Genomic DNA, 22,156 nt, shown 5'->3' on the forward strand with positions numbered 1-22,156 from the left:
TCAGCAACTTTTACAGATGCACCATAGAAAGCATCCTTTTTTTGCTTGATTCACAGTTTGCTTTGGCTCCTGCTCTGTCCAAGACCACAAGTAATTACAAAGGATCGTGAACAAAGCCCAGTCCATCACGCAAACCAGCCTCCCATCCATTGACTCTGTCTACACTTCCTGCTGCATCAGAAAGCTGCCAGCATAAACAAGTACCTCACACACCCCTGGACATACTCTCTTCCACCTTCTTCCACCAGGAAAAAGATGCAAAAATCTGTGGTCACCTTCCAATCAACTCAAAAACAGCTTTTTCCCTGCTGCCATCAGACTTTTGAATGGATCTACATCTGTTTTGGCCTTGGAGGGAGTGCAGAGGAGGTTTACTAGGCTGATACCGGAGTTGAGGGGGTTGAACTATGAGGAGAGGCTGAATAAACTAAGCTTGTACTCGTTAGAGTTTAGAAGAATGAGGGGAGATCTCATTGAGACGTATAAGATGATGAATGGGATGGATAGGATAGAGGTGGAGAGACTCTTCCCGCTCAGAAAGGACAGTAGGACTAGGGGGCACAGCCTCAAGATAAAGGGGGGGCGGTTAAGAACGGAGTTGAGGAAAAACTTCTTCACTCAAAGGGTGGTGAATCTCTGGAATTCTCTGCCTGTTGAGGTGGTGGAGGCTGCCTTGCTAAATATTTTTAAGATGCGGGTTGATGGGTTTTTGATAAGCGAGGGGATTAAGGGTTATGGGGAGAGGGCGGGAATGTGGAACTGAGCCACGACAGATCAGCCATGATCTTATTGAATGGCGGGGCAGGCTCGAAGGGCTAGATGCCTACTCCTGCTCCTATTTCTTATGTTCTTATCATATTAGGAAGTCTCACAAGACCAGGTTAAAGTCCAACAGACTTATTTGGAATCACGAGCTTTCGGAGTGTTGCTCCTTCTTCAGGTGAGTGGAGAAGTAGATTTTACAAACATTGCCATATTCGTGAAACCTACCTCTCCATTCACCTGACGAAGGAGCAGTGATTCCAAATAAGTCTGTTGGACTTTAACCTGATCTTGTGAGACTCCTTACTGTGCCCACCCCAGTCCAACGCTGGCATCTTTACATCATAGCTACCTCATATTCAGTTGATTTTTCTCTACACCCTAGCTATGACTACACTACATTCTGCACTCTCTCATTTCCTTCTCTATGAACGAACGATATGCTTTATCTGTACAGTGCGCAAGAAACAATTCTTTTCATTGTATGTTAACACATGTGACAATAATAAATCAAATCAAATCAAGATGTTTCTCTATACAGCAATATTAAAGAGAAACTACTGATGAAGAACACACAGCAATGGGGAAGGGAAGGGCAGTGGGACTATTTGGGGAACTCTTTCAACAAGCTGGCACAATGGACCTCATTCTGTGCTTCAATATGCAACTTGGAATGTGGCGGAAGCAGATATAATCGTGGTTTTCAAAAATGAAATTGAAAAGATGGGTAAATTAAGTGGATTGGCCAGGCTAAATCACCCCTCATGTGTAGCTTAGGGGTATTAGCAGGGTAAATACATGGGGTTACAGGAATAGGGCCTGGGTAAAATGGTCTATCAGACCATAATCAGACTCAATGGGCCAAATGACCTCCTTCTGCACCTGTAGGGATTCTTCCATTCCAAGAAAAATGAAATGAAAGGCTACCAGGAAAAAAAGGGGGGGGAGTGAATTGGTGCAGAGCCAGCATGAACCCAGTCGCCACCTTTTGTGTTGTAACCATTCTCTGATTCTATATCCCGAACCCACCCAAACAAGGGCAATGAGTCACAATTGGCCCAACAGCAATTGCCTCCCAAAAAAGCTTCTCAAGAGGTTGACATCAGGCAGGTTGGGGGAGCTGAGAGAGAAAAGACTTGGACCCCATCCTCCCAAAAATAAAATTAAGGACAATTTCCACATGTTTTCCCAAAGAAGCCACTTTTAACGAGAAGTCAGACACTTTCTGTGAAGTTGAATCATCAGACAGTATTGTTACATTCCCGTGGGCGAGTCTCCACCCACACCGTTTCCTCATTTCCCAGAACATCCCGGGAGGAAACGAAAAAGGACAAGTGGCTCGGACCCTTCACTGGAACCAGAGAGAGGGAAAGGGTATAAGAACAGTGGGAAGCTCGGAGACGCTCAGTGTTGGACTTGCCTGTCACTGTGATGGGTGAGAGAGAGAGAGAGTGGGGGAAGTTGGATGCTCCCTCTGGATATCTGGACCTGCTACTGGTGAGTGAATCTGCATCTCAAAACTTGCAGGAAACTTCTGCCTAAGCTTTAACCATACGCACTACTGACAGCTGCCTAGTTTTGCCTGTTGTGAGGGAGCTCCGTTTATTTTTTTCTCGCTCTGAAGCTATTTATAAGCTTTACGCCCTGCGTTCGAGGCTTTCTCTCCCCCACGCCCTCCTATTTTGCAGTGAACCAATTTTCTTCATCATAAAATACAAATCCTGCACAAAGCTTTCAAAGAAATGGTGGGTTTGGCAGAAATTGTACCCTTGTGTGCGTTTGTTTTTTTTAAAAAAATAGATTTTTATACCCTAACAGTCAGATTTTTTTTTAAACATGGAAATTGCCCAGAAAACACAGCAGGGGACACTTTGAATTCAGAGAGGTAAATTCAAATTTGCATCCTTCAAGTGAACTACAACACCCCACTTGACATTTTGCAGAGTAACATAGTGGTTAGCACGGCTGCCCCACAGTGCCAGGGATCTGGGTTTAATTCCTGGCTTGGGTCACTGTCTGGGCGGAGTCTGCACGTTCTCCCCGTGTCTAAGTGGGTTTCCTCCAAGTGTTCTGGTTTCTTCTGCTAATCTGAAAGACGTGCGGGTTAGGTGTATTGGCCGTGCTAAATTCTCCCTCAGTGTACTCAAACAGGTGCCAGAGTGTGGCGACTAGGGGATTTTTCACAGTAACTTCATTGCAGTGTTAACATAAGCCTGCTTGTGGCATGAATAAACTTTTAAACAACAGAGTGAAGGGAGAATTAGTGCCAGAGCTGGAAATAGAGTTAAGGTAGGTGACTGGTAGGTGGTGAGGGATTGATGATGGATACAGACTGGGGAGACAGATAGACCGACCCACAGCAAACATTTGGAGTGTATACCAGCCACATGTGTGTAAGCTTAATGGGCTTAACTTCAGTAAAAGGAAAAAACTGTTTTATGTTTCAAAGAGAAAATGTGATTTGGTTGTATTTTATGACAATTTTTTAGTCCAATTATAAAGGAAGTTCAGTGAACAAACAAAAAAACTTAAATTTTTATAGCACTCGGCCCAACGCCTCCCAAGCACCTTGCTACCAATGAGATACTTTTTGAAGTGCAGTCACTGTTGTAATGTAGGAAACTACAGCAGCTGATTTGTGCACAGCAAGCTCCCAAAAACTGCAACCAGATAATCTGTTTCTTTTTTATGATGTTGATGGAATAAAGAGCAAGGGTTACCTCCAGTGTCCTGGCCAATATTTATCCTGGCTAGGGATCACTTTCCTGCTTTTCTTCGATGCTATGGTGGTTAACCCTGCTGCCATACAGCACCAGGGACCCAGGTTCCATTCTGGCCTTGGGTGACTGTGTAGAGTTTGACATTCTCCCCATGTCTGTGTGGGTTTCCTTTGGGTGCTCCAGTTTTCTCCCACAGTCCAAAAATGTGCAGGTTAGGTACATTGGCCGTGCTAAATTCTCCCTCAGTGTACAGGTGCCGGAGTGTGGCGACTTGGGGATTTTCATAGTAACTTCATTGCAGCGTTAACCTAAGCCTACTTGTGCTTAATAAATGTACTTTAAAGAACCTCTGCAGTCCATATTGCTTAGTATTGTCCCACCATGCTGTTAGAGAGAGGGTTCCAGGGTTTTAACCCAGTGACGATGAATGAATAGCATTACAGTTCCAAGTCAGGTTGGTAAGTGGTGTGGAGGGGTTTATCCATGCATCTGCTGCTTTTGTCCTCCAAGGTGGCACAGGTCATTGGTTTGGGAAGTGCTATTTAAGGACCCAAGGTTATGTGCTGCAGTACATTTTGTAGATGATAAACGTGGAAGCCATGGTCCACTGGTTGTGGAGGGGGTAAATGCTGATTGAGATGAATGGTTTTTAAAGTTTGTTCATTTATTAGTCACAAGGCTTACATTAACATTGCAATCAAGTTACTGTGAAAGTCCCCTAGTTGCCACATTCCAGCGCCTGTTCTAATCAGCACGTTTTTCAGACCATGGGAGGAAACTGGAGGAAACCCACGCAGACACGGGGAGAATGTGCAAACTCCACACTGACAGTAACCTAAGCTGGGAATCAAACCTGGGTCCCCGGCGCTGTGAGGCAGTCATGCTAACCACTGTGCCACTAATGGGGGTGCTAATCTTGTGGGCCGCTTTATCCTTGTACAGCAACTAAAATAATGTGGGGAAAAACATCAAAGATCTGATGGCAAATGGATGGAAGACTGAGAACATTGGCCGCTGGCATCACCCTGTGAACCCACCAGAGAGCAAGTCTACAGTGAGCCTGAACTAGACTCCAATGTGAATGAAAATTAACAGTTCATCATAGGTCATAGTTTCCACAAAAACAAGGATGTGATGCACTTCCTTTCTTCCCCCAGTCCAGAGTTCCTAATAAATTGTCTGAGTAATGATGAGTGTGCTTTCAGAGAACGAATGTATATCCAAGCGATTATTAAACACACGTGTGATGCTGTGAGGCACTGCTGTATCTGATGGGGTTGCCAACCCTGGTTGGGTGCAATTCTGATGGTTTTAATCTCACGCTCTCCATCTTCCCATTCCCAGCTGCTCCACCCAATAAAACGGCCTCTCTTCGAAATCCAATATTTTTCTGGCTAATGATGATTGAAAGTGTTCAGTTAAATTGTAAATACGTCCAAAAATGTGTGGGTTACGTTGATTGGCCAGGCTAAATTGACCCTTAGTGTCAGGGGGATTAGCAAAGTAAATGTGTAGGGTGACAGGAATAGGGCCTGGGTGGGATTGTGGCCAGTACAGACTCAATGAGCCGAATGGCCTCCTTCTGTATTGTAGAGATTCTAAACACAATTCTCTTAGGCCCTCCTGTGAGTTTTTTTCCCCAGGTGCTAGTGAATGTCCAGGAGATGGATTTTCAATTCCTGGGGGACTGTAGGGCAATCCTGGTGGGTTGGTAACCCCTCTGCCGGATTCTCGCATCACGCACACACACACACGAAGCAAATCCCTGACCTTTGACTGACATTCAAGCAAGTATGAGCATTGTTGGGTAAGATTGTTCATTGTGTAACAGCAAATAGAATTTCAGCTGTAATATTCCCACGAACCCAACTCTGGTCATAGAATCATAAAACCCTACAATGCAGAATAGGCCATTTGGCCCATCGAGTCTGCACCGATTCTCCGACAGAGAATCTTACCCAGTCCAACCCCACATCCCCATGCCCTATCTCCGTAACCCCATATATTTATCATGGTTAAACCACCTAACCTATACATCTTTGGCCACTGAGGGGCAATTTAGCGTGGCCAATCCACCAAACCGGCATATCTTTGGACTGTAGCAGGAAACGCTGTGGGAGTAGACACGGTGAGAACGTGCAAACTCCACACAATCACCCAACGCCTAGAATCAAACCCGGATCCTTGGCTCTGTGAAGCTGCAGTGCTAACCACTGTGCCACCATGCCGCCCCTCAGTTTTGAAAGAAAGCAAAGTAGATCTTGCATCTATATGGTGCCTCTCAAGCATTTTGGTCAGAGAAATGGAAAGGCGACTTACGATGTAAATGGGGAGAGACTTCAGGGTGCTCCGGTGCAGAGAGATCTGGGTGTCCTCGTTCATGGGTCACAGAAAACTAGCACACAGGTACAGCAGATAATAAAGAAAGTGAATGGAATGTTGGCATTTATAGTTGAAGGAATAGAAAACAAAAGTAAGGAAGTATTGTTGCAACTATACAAGGCATTGGTGAGACCGCACCAGGAGTATTGTGCACGGTTTTGGTCCCCTTATTTAAGGTGAGATGTAGTGGCATTGGAGGCAGTTCAGAGGAGGTTCAGTAGATTGATTTCAGAGATGAGGTTTTTGTCAAATGAAGAGAGATGAACAGTTTAGGCCCATACTCTCTGGAATTTAGAAGAATGAGGGGAGATCAAATTGAGGTATACAAGATGATAAAGGGTATGGATAAAGTAGACTTAGAGCAGACGCTTCCTCTTGTGGGGCATCCTAGGACAAGAGGTCACAGTCTTAGCATAAGGGGTAGCAAATTTAAAACAGAATTGAGGAGAAACTACTTTTCCCAAAGGGTTGTGAGTCTGTGGAATTTGCTACCACAAAGTGCGGTGGATGCTGGGGCAGTGAGTAAATTTATGGAGGAGTTAGACAGATTTTTAATTGGTTATGAGTTGAAAGGTTTTTGGGAGAAGGCAGTAAAATGGGGATGAGGAGCATATCATCCATGATCAAATGGCGGGACAGACCTAGATGGGCCAAATGGCCTAATTTTGCTCCTATATCTTGTGAACTTCAGGACACCCTAAAGTACTGCACAGCCAATGGAGTACTTTTGAAGCACCCTCACAATATAAGAGCAGGGATGTACTTCTGAGGCTGCGTAAGGCTCTGGTCAGACCCTACTTGGAATATTGTGAGCATTTTTGGGCCCCATATCTCAAGAAGGATGTGCTGGCTTTGGAAAGGGGTCCAGAGGAGGTTCATAAGACTAACCCTGGAATGAAGAGCTTGTCGTATGAAGAGCGGTTGAGGATTCCAGGTCTGTACTTGTTGGATTTAGAAAGTTGAGGGGGGATCTTCTTTAAACATACAGGATACTGCAAGGCCCGGATGGAGTGGACTTGGAGATAATGTTTCCAATAGTAGGAAAAACTAGAACCAGAGGGCACAACCTCAAGCTAAAGGGATGATCCTTTGAAACAGAGATGAGGAGAAATTTCGTCACCCAGAGAGTGATGAATCTGTGGAACTCTTTGCTGCATATGGCTGTGGAGGCCAGATCATTGAGTATCTTTGAAACGGAGAGAGATAGGTTCTTGATTAATGAGGGGATCAGGGGTTATGGGGAAAAGGCAGGAGAATGGGGATGAGAAAAATATCAGCCGTGATTCAATGGCGGAGCAGACTCAATGGGCCGAGTGGCCTAATTCTGCTCCTATGTCTTATGGTCTCACTTTTGTAATGTACTGGGGCCCACAGGAAAACTCCGAGAAGGGAAGAAGCAATTCCACGATAGAGAGGAAATATGAGAAAAGTGACAGTTTTGCCCCTGTCACTCCCAAAGCTGGAGAAGTGGCAGAAACATACCTATTATATAAGATGACCCCATTTCAAATTGGTATTTCCATTCTGGCCTTGGGCACAGGTAAACTGCACCCACTGTGACATCACATAAGACATCACACAGTGATGTTATTTGAACTTCAGTCGCATTGTTACGCAAGCAGCAAGTCCGACAAACTGAGATTACTTTTATCCCGAGCACCAAACGGTTAAGGGAACATTTCATGGAGGTTCTCAGACTGTTGAGGGGTCTTAATAGAAAAACTGGAGAGAAACTGTTTCCAGTGATGGTCAGATCAGTAATCTGAGCACTCGGATTTAAAATAATTGGCAAAGGAACCAGAGGGGAGATAAGATGATGTCTTTTTTTCTGTGTCGTTATGAGCTGGAATGTTCTGTCTGGGTCTGTGATGAAAGCAGAGTCAATAATAAGATTCCAAAGGGAGTCGGTTATACACTTGAGAAAGCGAAAAGAAATGCAACTCTAGGGGGAAAGATCAAAGTTAAAGTTTATTTATTCATCACAAGTAGCTTACATTAACACTGCAATGAAGTTACTGTGAAAATCCCCTAGTTGCCACACTCCAGCACCTGTTTGGGTACACTGAGGGAGAATTTAGCCTGGCCAATGCACCTAACCAGCACATCTTTCAGACTGTGGGAAGAAACCGGAGCACTCGGACAAAACCCATGCAGACACGGGGAGAACTAATGCCATGGAAATGTAACTAATTGGATAGCTCTTTCAAAGAGCCAGCATGAGCAAGGTGGGCTGAATGGCATCCCCTGCACTATATGATTCTGTGGAACGGGAATGAGATGAATGACTGGGGTAATAGTTCAGATTGAATGTTCCACTGGAAACTCCAGCCACTTCTTCTAATAGAGGGGATAGAGACCTTTCGGCCCATCATGTCTACAGCAGCTATCAAGCACCTAGCCCAATCCCATTTTCCAGCACTTGGCCCATCGCCTTGTGTGCTATGGCGTTTCAAGTGCTCATCTAAATACTTCTGAAATGTTGAGGGTTACCACCTCTACCATCCTTTCAGGCAGTGAGTTCCAGATTCCTACCTCTAGATCATAGAACCCCACAGTGCAGAAGGAGACCCTTCAGCCCATCGAGTCTGCACCGACCACAATCCCACCCAGGCTCTACCCCCATATCCCTATGTATTTTACCCGCTAATCCCTCTAACCTACGCATCCCAGGATGCTAAGGGGCAATTTTAGCATGGCCAATCAACCTAACCCGCACATCTTTGGACTGTGGGAGGAAACCCACGCAAACACGGGGAGAATGTGCAAACTCCACACAGACAGTGACCCAAGCCGGGAATTGAACCCAGGTCCCTGGAGCTGTGAAGCAGCAGTGCTAACCACTGTGCTACCGTGCCGCCTCTAGGTTCCACTGGGTCAGAGTGTCAGGTTAACTCAGCAGACAAAGAATATTACCTTCAACAATCTAGCACACCCTCGATTTTGTGATCCTGGCAGTACTAAGCCTTACTGACCCACACCATGTACTTGTCCCCGGCAGGAGTTCCATAAGCAGACCACGTGGAACATTGCAATCCAAGGCATGGCCAGTAGGACACAGGCTCAAGTGAAGCCCACCCACGGAAAGTGGCCTTTAACACAGCTGGGGCTGGAAAACCTGCTGAGGCAGCAGCTTTTAGAGGGCTGCGTTCAAAGAATGCTATTTTACTCACTGTTCAACACAGCATGTCACCTTGCAAGCTGCTGGGTGCCTTGATCTTGAGGTGAGGTTTGATCTCAGGCTTCCTGCCCCAGTGGTGAAGTGGGCCAATCTATCAGCCATGCGACACAGGCAAAACACCAGCAATGCTGAAAATCCCAAATAAACCAGAAACTGCCGGAAATACTCGGCAGGTCAAGCAGCATCTGCAGAGAGAGAGGAAAATAGTTAATTTCATCGGAACCGTGGCTGTGTTTTCAGTTCCTGTCTGACAACACACGAGAACTATGTGCTTATCGAAAACATGACTCATATAGTTCCACTGAAGCACACTGAGATCGACGCATGTTCTGCGCCTAAACAAACACAAGACTGCCAAAAAACGAGGCCGACAGTATTTGCGGTGGTGGGGTTACTGACTTTCTCTAATGACGTGAGCTGGAGGGGTATTGACAGAACAAGTCACAGTTGGTACGGGCAAAAGATACTATGCATGTAACACCGCATTGATTATCCACAACAACTCCGTGATCGCTGTGCTGTGTGGCTGGCCACAAGGATGGTAGGAGGCACAGTGGTTAGCATTGCTGCCTCACGGTGCCAGGGACCCAGGTTCGATTCCAGGCTTGGGTCACTGTCTGTGTGGAGTTTGCACGTTCTCCCTGTGTCTGCGTGGGTTTCCTCCACGTGCTCCAGTTTCTTCTCTGAAAGACGTGCTGGTTAGATGCATTGGCCATGCTAAATTCTCCCTCGGTATACCTGAACAGGCGCCAGAGTGTGGGGATTTTCATAGTAACTTCACCGCAGTGTTAATGTAGAACATTACAGCGCAGTACAGGCCCTTCGGCTCTCGATGTTGCACCGACCAGTGGACCGAATCTAATGACCCTCTAACCTAAACTATTCCAATGTTATCCATACGCCTATCCACTGACCATTTGAATGCCCTTAAAGTTGGCAAGTCCACAACTGCGGCAGGCAGGGCATTCCACGCCCTTACTACCCTCTGAGTAAAGAAACTACCTCTGACATCTGTCCTATAATTACAACCCCTCAATTTAAAGCTTTTCTTAAAATTTAAAATGTAAGTTTACTTGTGACAAATGGGCGGCATGGTAGCACAGTGGTTAGCGCTGCTGCTTCACAGCTCCAGGGTCCTGGGTTCGATTCCCAGCTTCGGTCACTGTCTGTGTGGAGTTTGCACGTTCTCCTCATGTCTGCGTGGCTTTCCTCCCGGGTACTCCGGTTTCCTCCCACAGTCCAATGATGTGCGGGTTAGGTTGATTGGCCATGCTAAGAAACGGCCCCTTACTATCTAGGGATGTGTAGGTTAGAGGGATTGGTGGGTATAATATGTAGGGGTATGGGGGGAGGTCTTGGGTGGGACTGTTCAGTGCAGACTCGATGGGCTGAAGGGCCTCTTTCTGCACTGTAGGGTTCGATGATTCTATGGTAAATAAATAAAGTGAACTGTGGCCATTTCCCACATAACAATTTCTTTGTTCTTATCCTGTGCAGTTATTAATGCCTTTTGTAGAACACCCTTTCCATTACAGTTTCATCTTACACACGTATCACTAGGAAGTATATATCAAAAGTTTGTAATTTAAAAATTTAGCAAAAGTCAGTGCAAATAAAAATGAGCAGCGATGTACCATGGAATTTTCCATTCGCGCTCACCCCAGGATTGGAAAACCCAGCCCATGGTCAACGCACCTTGGCATTATCTTGTCCAGCTCGCTATGATTCCGGGGATGGGAAAATGTGGTGATGGATTTGATATTACTCACAAAGTCATAGGATGCAATTTTCAGCTATGCGTTCCAGCGCTAAAGGACCTAAGAGATGGCCAATGTGGTGTATTGAACAGATGCCTTGCTTAGCAAAAGATGCCACCTTGGTAAAAGAGCTGAAGCCTGTGCTGGGACATGACCTCCGAGATGTAAAACAATTCCCGCTAGCCCACATTAAAAAGAATACCAGGGCTTCGACTAAATCTTTTTCCCAAATTTGAACAGGAGTTTGGGGGGAATCATGGGGTGGGTTTCGATGATGTTACTTAAAGGAACACTCTCCATTTCCTATTCACTGCCGCTGGGACTAGGAAGAGCATTCTCTGAGACACATCTCTGGGACACTTTGCCAAAGATTTCATCAGCACTCGAGCAGAAGTTAATGTCTTCTGAGAAAAGATCCATTTTAGCCCCTGCTTTGTGCCTCAAGCCAAAATAGCTCACCTCTTCTCAGTCTACCCCCCCCCCCTTCCAGGTTTTAATTCCTTTTGCCATTTCCTACACAGTCACAGCTGGACCTCGCGATTCAGAGTAGATACAAATGAGGAAGTTTGACTCATTCAGGGATAAACCCTCTCTTGGGGCCTCTGTCCACTGCTTCATTGACTGACTGGTTACAGACATTTAGGGGGGAGTTTTCTCATCTAACCTGCTATGGGAATTGCAGAGGGCGGGATTTTCTGGATTTGGGGCAACAGCAGTTGGAAAGTCCCGCCCCCTTGTCTCCACGTCCAGATTTAGATCTACATTTAATTGGAGCGGTTTTCTGGCATCTGACCTAGCTTTGACCTTTTAGGCCAGTTTGAACTCGCTGCGCCATGTCTTGCTCTGGTGATTGAACTTGAAACAATGCTCCACATTTATCTTTCCTTTACTCTCACTGTCCAACAAGCCCCAGTGAGGCCTCTGATAGCTTCCTCCTTTTGAGGCCATATAGGATCAGAGTACGATGATTTTAATCAGGCAATTGAGGTGGGTCTGTTAGAATATGAAATCCCTGATTAAGGGTGGGGCGGCATGGTGGCACAGTGCTGCCTCACAGTGCTAGGGACCTGGGTTTGATTCCCGGCTTGGGTCACTGTCTGTGTGGAGTTTGCACATTCTCCCCATGTCTGCATGGGTTTCCTCCAGATGCTGTAGTTTCCTCCCACATTCTGAAAGACGTGCTGGTTAAGTGCAATGACCCGAATAGGCGCCAGACTGTGGCGACTAGGGGAATTTCATTTGTGTTAATGTAAGCCTTAAAAAAAGCCTCTTGCTTTGTATTTAACCCAGGAGTGTCTGTTCCTCTGGGACTCCGAGTGTAGACTGCTAACTGAAAGCAGTCTGTATACTGTTGTCCGGCTTGTAAGTAAAGGGATTTCAGTGAAAGGACTTCTGCCTCCGAGGATTTATTACACATAGAATTCTTACAGCTCAGAAGGAGATTATTTGGTTACTTGTGCCTGTGTTGGTTCACTATCAGAGCAGTTTGACTCATCCAGCTCACTGGCCCCTTTCCCTGCAAACATTTCTCTTCAGATGCTTATCCAATCCCCTTTTGCAAATCACAATTTAATCCTCCTCTTCCACACTCTCAGGCGCTGTCTGCCACATCCTCATCACTTGCTGCGTGGGGAAAAAAAATCCCATGTGTTTTTTTGTTTTGTCAATGACCTTAAATCAAGTTCTCAACTCTAGTGGAAGAAAATGCTGGAAAATCTCAGCGGGTCTGACAGCATCTGTGGAGAGAGAACAGAGCTTGTAGTCTGGATGACCCTTCGTCAGAGAGGCTGCCACCAGACCTGCTGTGATTGTCCAGCATTTTCTGGTTTTTGTTTCAGATTCCAGCATCTGCAGTATTTTGCCTTTATCTCCACTCTTCTGCCGTGGGAAACACTTTTCCCTGTCTACTCTGATGAGACGCTTCAAGATTTTGGAACACCTCCGTTACATCTCCTCTCAGCCTTCCCTCCGTCAAGGAGAACATCAGTTATGTTTCAGTTACACAATGTCAGTGGTAGCCATGATGTGGAGATACTGGCGTTGGACTTAGTTGGGCACAGTAAGAAGTCTTATAACATCAGGTTGAAGTCCAACAGGTTTATTCGGAATCACGAGCTTTCAGAGCGCTGCTTCTTCATTATCACCAGCTGAAGAAACAGCGCTCAGAGCTCGTGATCCCACATAAACCTGTTGGACTTTAACCTGGTGTTGTGAGACTTCTTACTGTGCCCACCTCAGTTACACAGGGCATTGATGAGACCAAATCTCAAATATTGTGTGCAGTTTTGGTCTCTTTATTTAAGAATGTTCGGAGAAGGTTTATTAGATTGATACCTGGAACGTATGGGTTGTCTTATGAGGAAGGGTTGGACAGACTAGGCTTATTTCCACTGAGCTTAGAGGAGCGAGGGGTGACTCGATTGAAGTATGTAAGACCCTGAACGATCTGACAAGGTGATTCCTGGACTGGGGGCACTGTTTTTAAAATTAGGGGTCGCCCTTTTATGACAGCGATGAGGAGAAATCTTTTTCTGTCAGAGAGTTGTGTGAATTTGGAGCTCTCGGCTTCAGAAGGCAGTTGAGACTGGGGTCATGGAATATTTTTTGGGCGTGGAAATTAGAGGTCATTGGAGGTTAGATGGGAATGTGGAAATAGAATCACAAACAGACCAGCCATGGCCTTATTGGATGATAGAGCCGGCTCGAAGGGCTGAATGGTCTCCTTGTGTTCCCATTTCATAGGTTGGGAAAAATATCCCCAGATCTCTCCACCCCTGTACTCTCTGTAGAATTGTACTTTAATTTTATATTGCCTTTCCTCATTTAACCTGTCAAAATGTATCACGTCACATTGCTCAGTGTCATCTGCCACATGTTTCCCCCACTATCTATCACTATGTTTCCCACAATTCATAATGTTCCATTTTTAATATTGTGCTCTGGGTCTAAGTCAATATAAATCAAGAAAAGCAGTGATCCTCAAGCCCTGGGGAGACCCATTGTTCTTCCCTTGCCTGCGAAGATTTCCTCTGGGTGTTCCAGTTTCCTCCCACAGTCCGAAACATGCTGGTTAGGTGCATTGGCCATTGCTAAATTCTCCCTCCGTGTACCCGAACAGTGTGGTGACTAGGGGATTTTCACAATAACTTCATTGCGGTGTTAACGTAAGCCGACTTGTGACACAAATAAAATAAACTTTGCAAAGTGACCGCACTTCGAAAGGTCCTCGTTGGCTGTGGGACCTCCTGATGTGTGAAAGGCGCTATATAAATACAATACTACTTCTTTCTTTAAAAATCACAACCTGCTGGAGGCCAGTGTGATCTCACAGCTGCTAATGTAGGTACGAACGATGCGTTGGCCTGATCACACTTCAGCCTCTCCCTTCTCTGCAGAATGTGCGAGATAATATAAATATATCGGTTTCTGTAACACAGGATAGGGAGGATCTGAAACATGTTGTCAGTCTTAAACCGAGACATCATCTCCCTCAAAGCTGCCTGTTTGCATTTAATGGGAGTGAGGTTGGGGAAGGGGGTAACCAAATGGCAGGACGCTCGTTTACATGTTACAGAACATAGAACACTACTGCACAAACAGGCCCTTTGGCCCACAAGTTGCGCCGATCATATCCATACCTACCAGCTATAACCCTCAATCCCATGTACTCATCGAGAAGTCTCTTAAAAGACCCCAACGAGTTCACCTCCACCACCACCGACGGCAGCCGATTCCACTCACTCACCACCCTCTGAGTGAAAAACTTACCCCTAACGTCTCCTCTGTACTTGCTTCCCTGCATCTTAAACCAGTGTCCTCTCGTAGGGACCATTTCAGCCCTGGGAAATAGCCTCTGAGAATCCAAAATGAGGATTATAATGAGGATAGATTCATAGAATCCCTACAGTGCAGAAGGAGGCCATTTGGCCCATTGAGTCTCTACTGACCACGATCCCACCCAGGCTCTGTCCCTGCAACCCCATGTATTTACCCTGCTAATCCACCTTAACACTAGGGGCCAATTTAGCACGCCCAGTCCACCTAACCTGGACATCTTTGGACTGTGGGACTAAACTGGAGTGCACGGGGAGAACGTGCAAACTCCACACAGACAGGCACCCGAGGCTGGGATTGAACCCAGGTCCCTGGCGCTGTGAGGCAGCAGGGCTAACCACTGTGTCATCCCGAGGCTGAGTGCCTCAGGTACATTTTCCTCTCCATTCTCGGTTTGATCCTGGCTGGCTGGGCTTTACTGCACTGAGGAGCAGCTAAAGGGGAGGGTGAGCAGTGACGGATCTAGTGGGTAGGTCGGTGTCTTTGCAGCGCTGCTCGTGAGGGACAGGCCTGCTTTCTGTAACCTCCACCCCCACTCAACTCCCAAAGGAAATCTGGGGGCCAGTCAGAGCCATATGGCAGCACGGTGGCACAATGATTTGACTTGATTTATCATTGTCACATGTTAGTATACAGTGGAAAGTATTGTTTCTTGTGCACGACATAGACAAAGCATACCATTCATAGAAAAGGAAAGGTATGTAGCTAGGGTGTAGAGAAAGATCAACATAATGCAAGGTAAGCCCATTCAACAGTCTGATGGCAGCAGGGAAAAAGCTGTTCTTGAGTCAGCTGGTACGTAACCTCAGTCTTTTGTATCTTTTTCCCGACGGAAGAAGGTGGAAGAGAGAATGTCCAGGGTGCATGGGGGGGTCCTTGATTATGTTGGCTGCTTTTCCCAGCTAGCGGGAAGTGTAGACAGAGTCAGTGGATGGGAGGCTGGTTGGTGTGATGGACTGGGCTTCATTCAGGACTCTTTTTGTAGTTTCTTGCAATCTTGGTCAGGGCAGGAGCCATAATAAACTGAGACGTCTAGTTAGCACTGCTGCCTCAGAGCCAGGGACGCGGGTTCAATTCCAGCCTCAGGTGACTGCTTGTATGGAGTTTGCACATTTTCCTGTGTCTGCGTGGATTTCCTCCGGGTGCTATAGTTTCCTCCCATGGTCCAAAGATATGCGGATTATGTTGATTGCCTATGCTAAATTGCTCCTTAGTATCAGGGAGATTTGCAGGGTAAATACGTGGGGTTACAGGGTTAGGGTCTGGGTGGGATTGTTGTCGGCGCAGACTCGATGGGCTGAATGCCCCCTGCACTGTAGGGATCCTGTTGTTCAGGATGGAAGGTGCTGGATATTTGTTGGAGCATTAGGGACATGGAGATGAGGCACAGATCAGCCATGATCTATCTGAATGGTAGAGCAGGCTCAAAAGGGGCTGAATGGCCTGATCCCAAGTCCACCTGATTAGCAGTAATAGGGGTGACAGTCTGGTGAAATGTACCTTCAGTAACTCAGGATCTCGTACTGCAACGACACTGATAAGTAATGACAACAGGATTCTGCCCACCCGATGCAGCGCAGTAGCTCCACTATTTGACTTCCTGATGTCTATGAAGCCGGGAGGTTAATCTGGGGAACAGCCCACATAGGCTGTGGTTTGAATCTTTTCATTTCCACAAATACTCACGCTGCTGGCAAAATTAGAACGTGTCGCTTTTTGGACTGAAATAGTTTTTAATTTTAGTTTCTAATTTATCAGTGTCACAAGTCGGCTTTTAGGTTAACACTGCAATGAAGTTACTGTGAAAATCCACTGGTCACCACACTCTGGTGCCTGTTCGGGTACACAGAGGGAGAACTTAGCATGGCCAATGCACCTAACCAGCACGTCTTTCGGACTGTGGGGGAGGTAAGCAGAGCACCTGGAGGAAACCCACGCAGACATGGGGAGAATGTGCAGATTCCACACAGACAGTGACCTCAGCCGGGATTTGAACCTGGGTCCCTGGTGCTGTGAGCCAGCAGTGCTAACCAATGGGCAAAGTGGTTCACACTCTCTCTTTTCTTTCCCTCTCCCTGCCCCACCTCAATTTCCTCTTCACTGCATTAACCCAGACTGGGTGGGAGGGGTGGTTAATGTATTGACCAGCTGCTGTCCCCCCCCAGTTCGATACTTACAGCCCACTGGCTCCGGGTAAAATGCAAACCCTGAGACCAACTGTCCCGGAATTTATTTGACGGCTTATGAATAGCTGAACCCTGGATCTGAGCTTTCCGAGGTCGGATGCTGAACAACTGTGGCCTGTGTTTTCCCACCCAGTAAAAAGTCTGACAACACCAGGTTTTAGTCCAACCTATTTATTTGATAATATACTCACAAGCTTTCGAGGGACACCCTCTTCGTCAGGTGAATGGAGAGTTCCCACCCACCCAGATAAAGCCTCTATTATAACCTGAGCTGCAAACTGCCACCTCAGCAATGCCAGTGAACTGGAGCCCTTCCAGATCCGTATGGTTTGGCTATTTGCTGGGTGATTGGCGCAGGGCATTGATCAAAACATTGACTTTCATTGACAGGGTGTTCATGACTGTTGCTACCACTCCTTACTGTGGGTAGACAATGCGTTGACCAGAGAGTGTTATCTGTGTCATCTGTACTTATACAAACTGCAAGGTATCTTTGCACTGGTGCAGTCAGCCTTCCTGCCCAGTGCCCTAACATCTACCCTCAAACACCAGTGTATTGATCTGATAAATCGGACACGTGATAAAGTCAATCGCCAAGGGACCAATATGAATAAAAATGGAGACAGCTTCCCCCAGTGGCTTGGAGGGTAACTGCACCATCTTGAACGATCACCAAAATAGAGAGAAACACTCAACAACAATGATTTGCATTTATGTAGCACCCTGGATGTAGTAAAATGTCCCAAGGTACCTCCTGGGGGCGTAACCGAACAGCATATTACAGCAGGATACAACAAAAATGTAGACAAAGTGATCTAAAGGCTTGGTTAAAAGAATCTAGGGAGCAGTACTCATCTGGAGATGGGATCAGGCCATTCAGCCCCTCCAGCCTGTTCCAGCATTCAATTATCAATTAGAAAGATTATCAATCAAAAAGAGAAATAAAGCACAGAAACAGGCCCTTCTGCCCTCCAAACCTGTGCCAAATATATTGCCCTAACTAAACTAAAAAAAAAAGTCTTCTGGGTCCATATCCCTCTATTCCCTCCCTATTCATGTATCCATCCAGATGCCTCTTAAATCATAGATTCCCTAAGTACAGAAGGAAGCCATTTGGCCCATCGAGTCTGCACCAACCACAATCCCACCCAGGCCCTATTCCCATTGCCCCACATGTTTCCCCTATTAATCCCCCTGACGCTAGGGTCGATGTAGCATGGCCAATCGACCTAACCCACAAATTTTTGGACTATGGGAGGAAACCCACGCAGACACGAGGAGAATGTGCAAACTCCACAGAGCCAGTGAACCGAAGCTGGAATTGAATCTGGGTCCCTGGCACTTAATAAATGAAAACTAAATAATCTATATCTCATCTCCATATCCGTTTTATACCCGCGCCCCAATTCACCCGCTGTAATTCACTTAATACCCCTTGACTCGGGAAGGGATGTAATGCACTGATCCTTTCCCAGACTGTCTCAAATCCAATCCCACCCACCTTTGGACCGGAATCTTCCTCTGTCGCACGTTTTAGTGAAAATGTTGCTGAAAAAGGAGCTGTGTCTCTGCCTCAATCATTCTCTGGCATTGGACTAAGATGGGCACAGTAAGTAGTCTGACCTGATGAAGGAGCAACGCTCCAAGAGCTGGCGATTCCAGATAAACCTGTTGGACTTCAACCTGGTGTTGCGAGACTTCTTACTGCGTCTATCATTGACTGAAACAAAGCTGCAACAACTATTTTGATGTAAAGAGTTCCCCTTCCCCCATCCCCTTTATGGTCACTATAATAGCTCCACACAGACTCTTCCTGGTCACGGTGGAACTCCTGTATTCTGCAACTGTCGTCCACTTGCAGCATTTTGCTGAAAAGAGTCAATTTTATTGGGAGCCGAAGCTTTGATTGTGAGTTTTCTATTTGCTATGTCTGGTGTGCACTCTGTAAAATAGCCTTTGTTGTCGAGGCCTTTGTTTCTGGTCCCTGTTGCAAACTCTGTTCCCTCGTCACCGACTCTGCTCTTCTCCCGTCTGTTTGCAACCTTGATGTCGCATTCTCCTCCAACTCGATTTTCAAGTTTCCTGACGACGCCGCCGTAGTGGGTCGGATCTCAAACAGCAACAAGACAGAGTACAGGAATGAGATGGAGAATCACGAGAGGCAGCAACGTCAGCAAAACGGAGGAGATTGTCATCGATTTCAGGAAGTGTAAATGGGGACATGCCCCTGTCTACATCAACAGGGCCAAAGTAAAAAATGATCAAAAACTTCAAGTTTTTGTGTGTCCGGATCACCAACAACCTGTCACGTTTCAGGTCCTCTGGAATTCAAAGTCACCCAAAACCTGTCACGCCAAATGGCATTCCAGAAGACCTCAGTAATAGGTGCAGGAGAAGGCCATTTGGCCCCTCGAGCCAACTGCATCAAATTTTCTCTCTCCAACTTCCTGTGCTCAATACTCTAAATGTGTCCTCCATTGAGGTGGTCTCCATATGACCTTTCGTTGACCTCTATTGGCTTCCCGAAGAGCAGAGTATTGCATTTAAAATTGTTGCCCTTGTTTTTAATCCGCCCTCAGCATTGGCTCCCAGTTTAACCTTAAACTCCACAATACACCCAATGCCTTCCTCTCATTCTCACCTCTTGAGTAACCCTTCACACAGTGACTTCATTGCAGTGTTAATATACGCCTACTTGTGACACCTAATAAACAAACTTTTTAATTCCAATTTCAATCATCCTACCATTGGTGGCAGTACCCTCACTGACGCCAAACTCTGAAAAACTCTCTGTACACCTCCTCTGCCTAATATTTTGCTACATAACTGAAGTCTCATATTTTGTTCATGTTGTTTTATTACGTTAAAGGTGCTTTATAAATATAAGTTGTTGTTGTGTTAGGTCCCTCCCCCAGTTTCGGCTTATTGGCTGATACACTGGTTTCAGTAGTCGGTGATTGGTGACCTCTCACCTCGACAGGGGGGTAGATGCCAGCAATTGAAACCATTCTGAAAATGGGGTGCAGTCAGAGACAGGACAGGGAAATTGGAGTGTTCCAATTGAGCGTTGCAGCAAGTATTTCACACACACCTACACGGACACACAAACAAAAATACACACACACACAAGGAAACAAACAAGAATACGCACGCACCTCCACGCGCGTACAGGAATACACACGCACACGTGATTTAAAAATATCTGGGATAATTTATCCTCAGTAATAGTGACCATGAAACTATAGTCAATTGTTGTAAAAGCCCATCTGGTTCCCCAATGTCCTTTAGGGGAGGAAATCTGCCATCCTTACCCAGTTTGGCCTACATGTAACTCCAGAGCCCGAGCAATGTGATTGAGTCTAGAACCGCCCTCTGAAATGGCCTAGCAGCCAATTAGTTCAGGCCAATTAGGGATGGGCAACAAATGCTGACCCTGCCAGCAATACTCATCCCATGAAAGAATGAACCCTTCCACCCCCCCAACACACTGATAACACACTGATAACACACATTACTGCTTACAGACAGATACCACCGTCCCTCCCCCCCCCCACCACACACACGTACACACTGCTGCTTACAGACAGATACCCTATACGCACACACACAGACGGATGAGACACTCTCTTGCTTCTTGTGAAAAACAAGTGTTTTCACTGGAGGAACCTGAGTCTACAGCAGTAACAATGCGCTCAAAAACACATGTCCTGTATCCAGCTTCTAATTGGTGGCTAGGAGGTAAACATCAATCCACCAATTGGATAATTCCGTCAAATACACTTTTCAAAATCCTTTCAGATTCATCCTTCTTGAATAAATAACAAAACAAATTCAACTCAACTCTGAAAGCTAAAAGGACTTTACCTTGTGCAAATGTTGCCACAAGCCCTTTTGTATCAACATCCCAGCAAATATTAAAACAGTGTCACCCTCTCCACCCTCCATTCTCAGCGACTGTATTCTCACTGAAAGCTCAAACCCACATAGACACACACCCACACAGACACCCAGACACACACGCGCATACGCACACCCCCACACAGACATAGATACAGTGACACAGACAATAACTCACATTACTTCCAGCCCTTTGTATTCCCGCCAATCGGATTAAGGCCAGTGTTCGATTTGCCATTTGAGTGATTATTTTGTACTTCTCCACTAACCCTTCGTGTTTTCCCTAATTTAGTCAAGCTCAGACCTTGTGAGCCTCTGAGGAAGAGGAGGAGCTCTTAGCTGTCTTTTAAGGGTGAATGTTGAAGAGTGAAAGAGCAGAGGCGGACACTCACTCTGTACTATCCCACAGAGAATGATTCCACGAACATCACTGTCTGACTAGCTTTGCACTCTAGAACTCATTCTGTGACTGTCCCACGAGTTAGAAGGCAATAACATCCTTTAAAATAGGGTCAGGAGCTTTAGTTAAAAGAACAAATAGAGGAGCATTGCACAAATATAGAACCTTATGGCCCAGGTGGAGGCCTTTCAGCCCATTTAAATCTGCATTTGAATACTGTTCAATTGGGCCAATTCCTCTCCAGTCTTTCCTTGCAGTTTGTTTTTTTTCTGATCAAGTGTTTATCCAATTCCCTTTGGAAAGTTATTGTTGAATCGCATTTCAGGAACTGTGTTCCAGCTCCCACTGACTGAGTGGAACAGATTCTCCTTATCGCTCCCCGCCCACCCCCCCCTCCCGATTTTCTGCCAATTATCTTGACGTGTTCAGCAATCGCCCACAAGTATCAGGGGAAAATAATTCCTGCCACCCTTCCGACCCATGGGACTGGCTCCCGTCCCAAACTCTTCCCCAGCCCCCACATCGAAACCTTTCATTGGAACAAAATCTCTCCCTTATCTCAAACTCACGTAGAACCAATTAACGGAAACACAAACCGTTCCACATGGCGGGAAGTTGGGAAAATTCCCTGGAAAAGTTCCCCCCACAGTGCCTGATCCAGTGCGCACTCTGGGTCTGACCCAGTACACCGTGATGTCGTGCTCAATAGGCTGGGCGCTCTGCCAGAGTTTCTCAATTTATCTTCTAAAAAATCTTTTGTTTTTACAGATGGAAGTTTCCAGAAGGCTTCCAGCAAAAAAAAGGTCTGTAACCAAATAAGCCACTGATTCCAGTGTGAAATCGGCCACATTTGTCCTTCCTGCGGTTTGTTTTACAGCCTGCAAATGTCACAATGTGAAGGAAAATTGGATTCATTTGACCAAGGGTGGAAAATGGTTTGGATTTTTCAATCTGCAGTCATTTAGACTCGCTGGTCAGTAACCTGGGTACTGCAGCACCTTATCTGGATGGACTGAGTAAATAAACAGGTCTGAGATCAA

The 22,156-nt window shown here is 46.1% G+C and overlaps 1 long non-coding RNA gene across 1 annotated transcript; it reads left to right on the forward strand.

Annotated features, from left to right (window-relative positions):
- Positions 1–2,005: 2,005 nt before the first annotated feature.
- On the forward strand, positions 2,006–22,156 carry LOC145354232 (uncharacterized). The gene is made up of 2 exons (XR_013888837.1): positions 2,006–2,259; positions 21,885–22,156. It is a non-coding gene; the product is annotated as an uncharacterized LOC145354232 (long non-coding RNA).

This window comes from Carcharhinus amblyrhynchos, chromosome 17 (genome assembly GCF_965287045.1).
Source record: "Carcharhinus amblyrhynchos chromosome 17, sCarAmb.v2.hapA, whole genome shotgun sequence".
NCBI classification, from domain to species: Eukaryota; Metazoa; Chordata; class Chondrichthyes; order Carcharhiniformes; family Carcharhinidae; genus Carcharhinus; species Carcharhinus amblyrhynchos.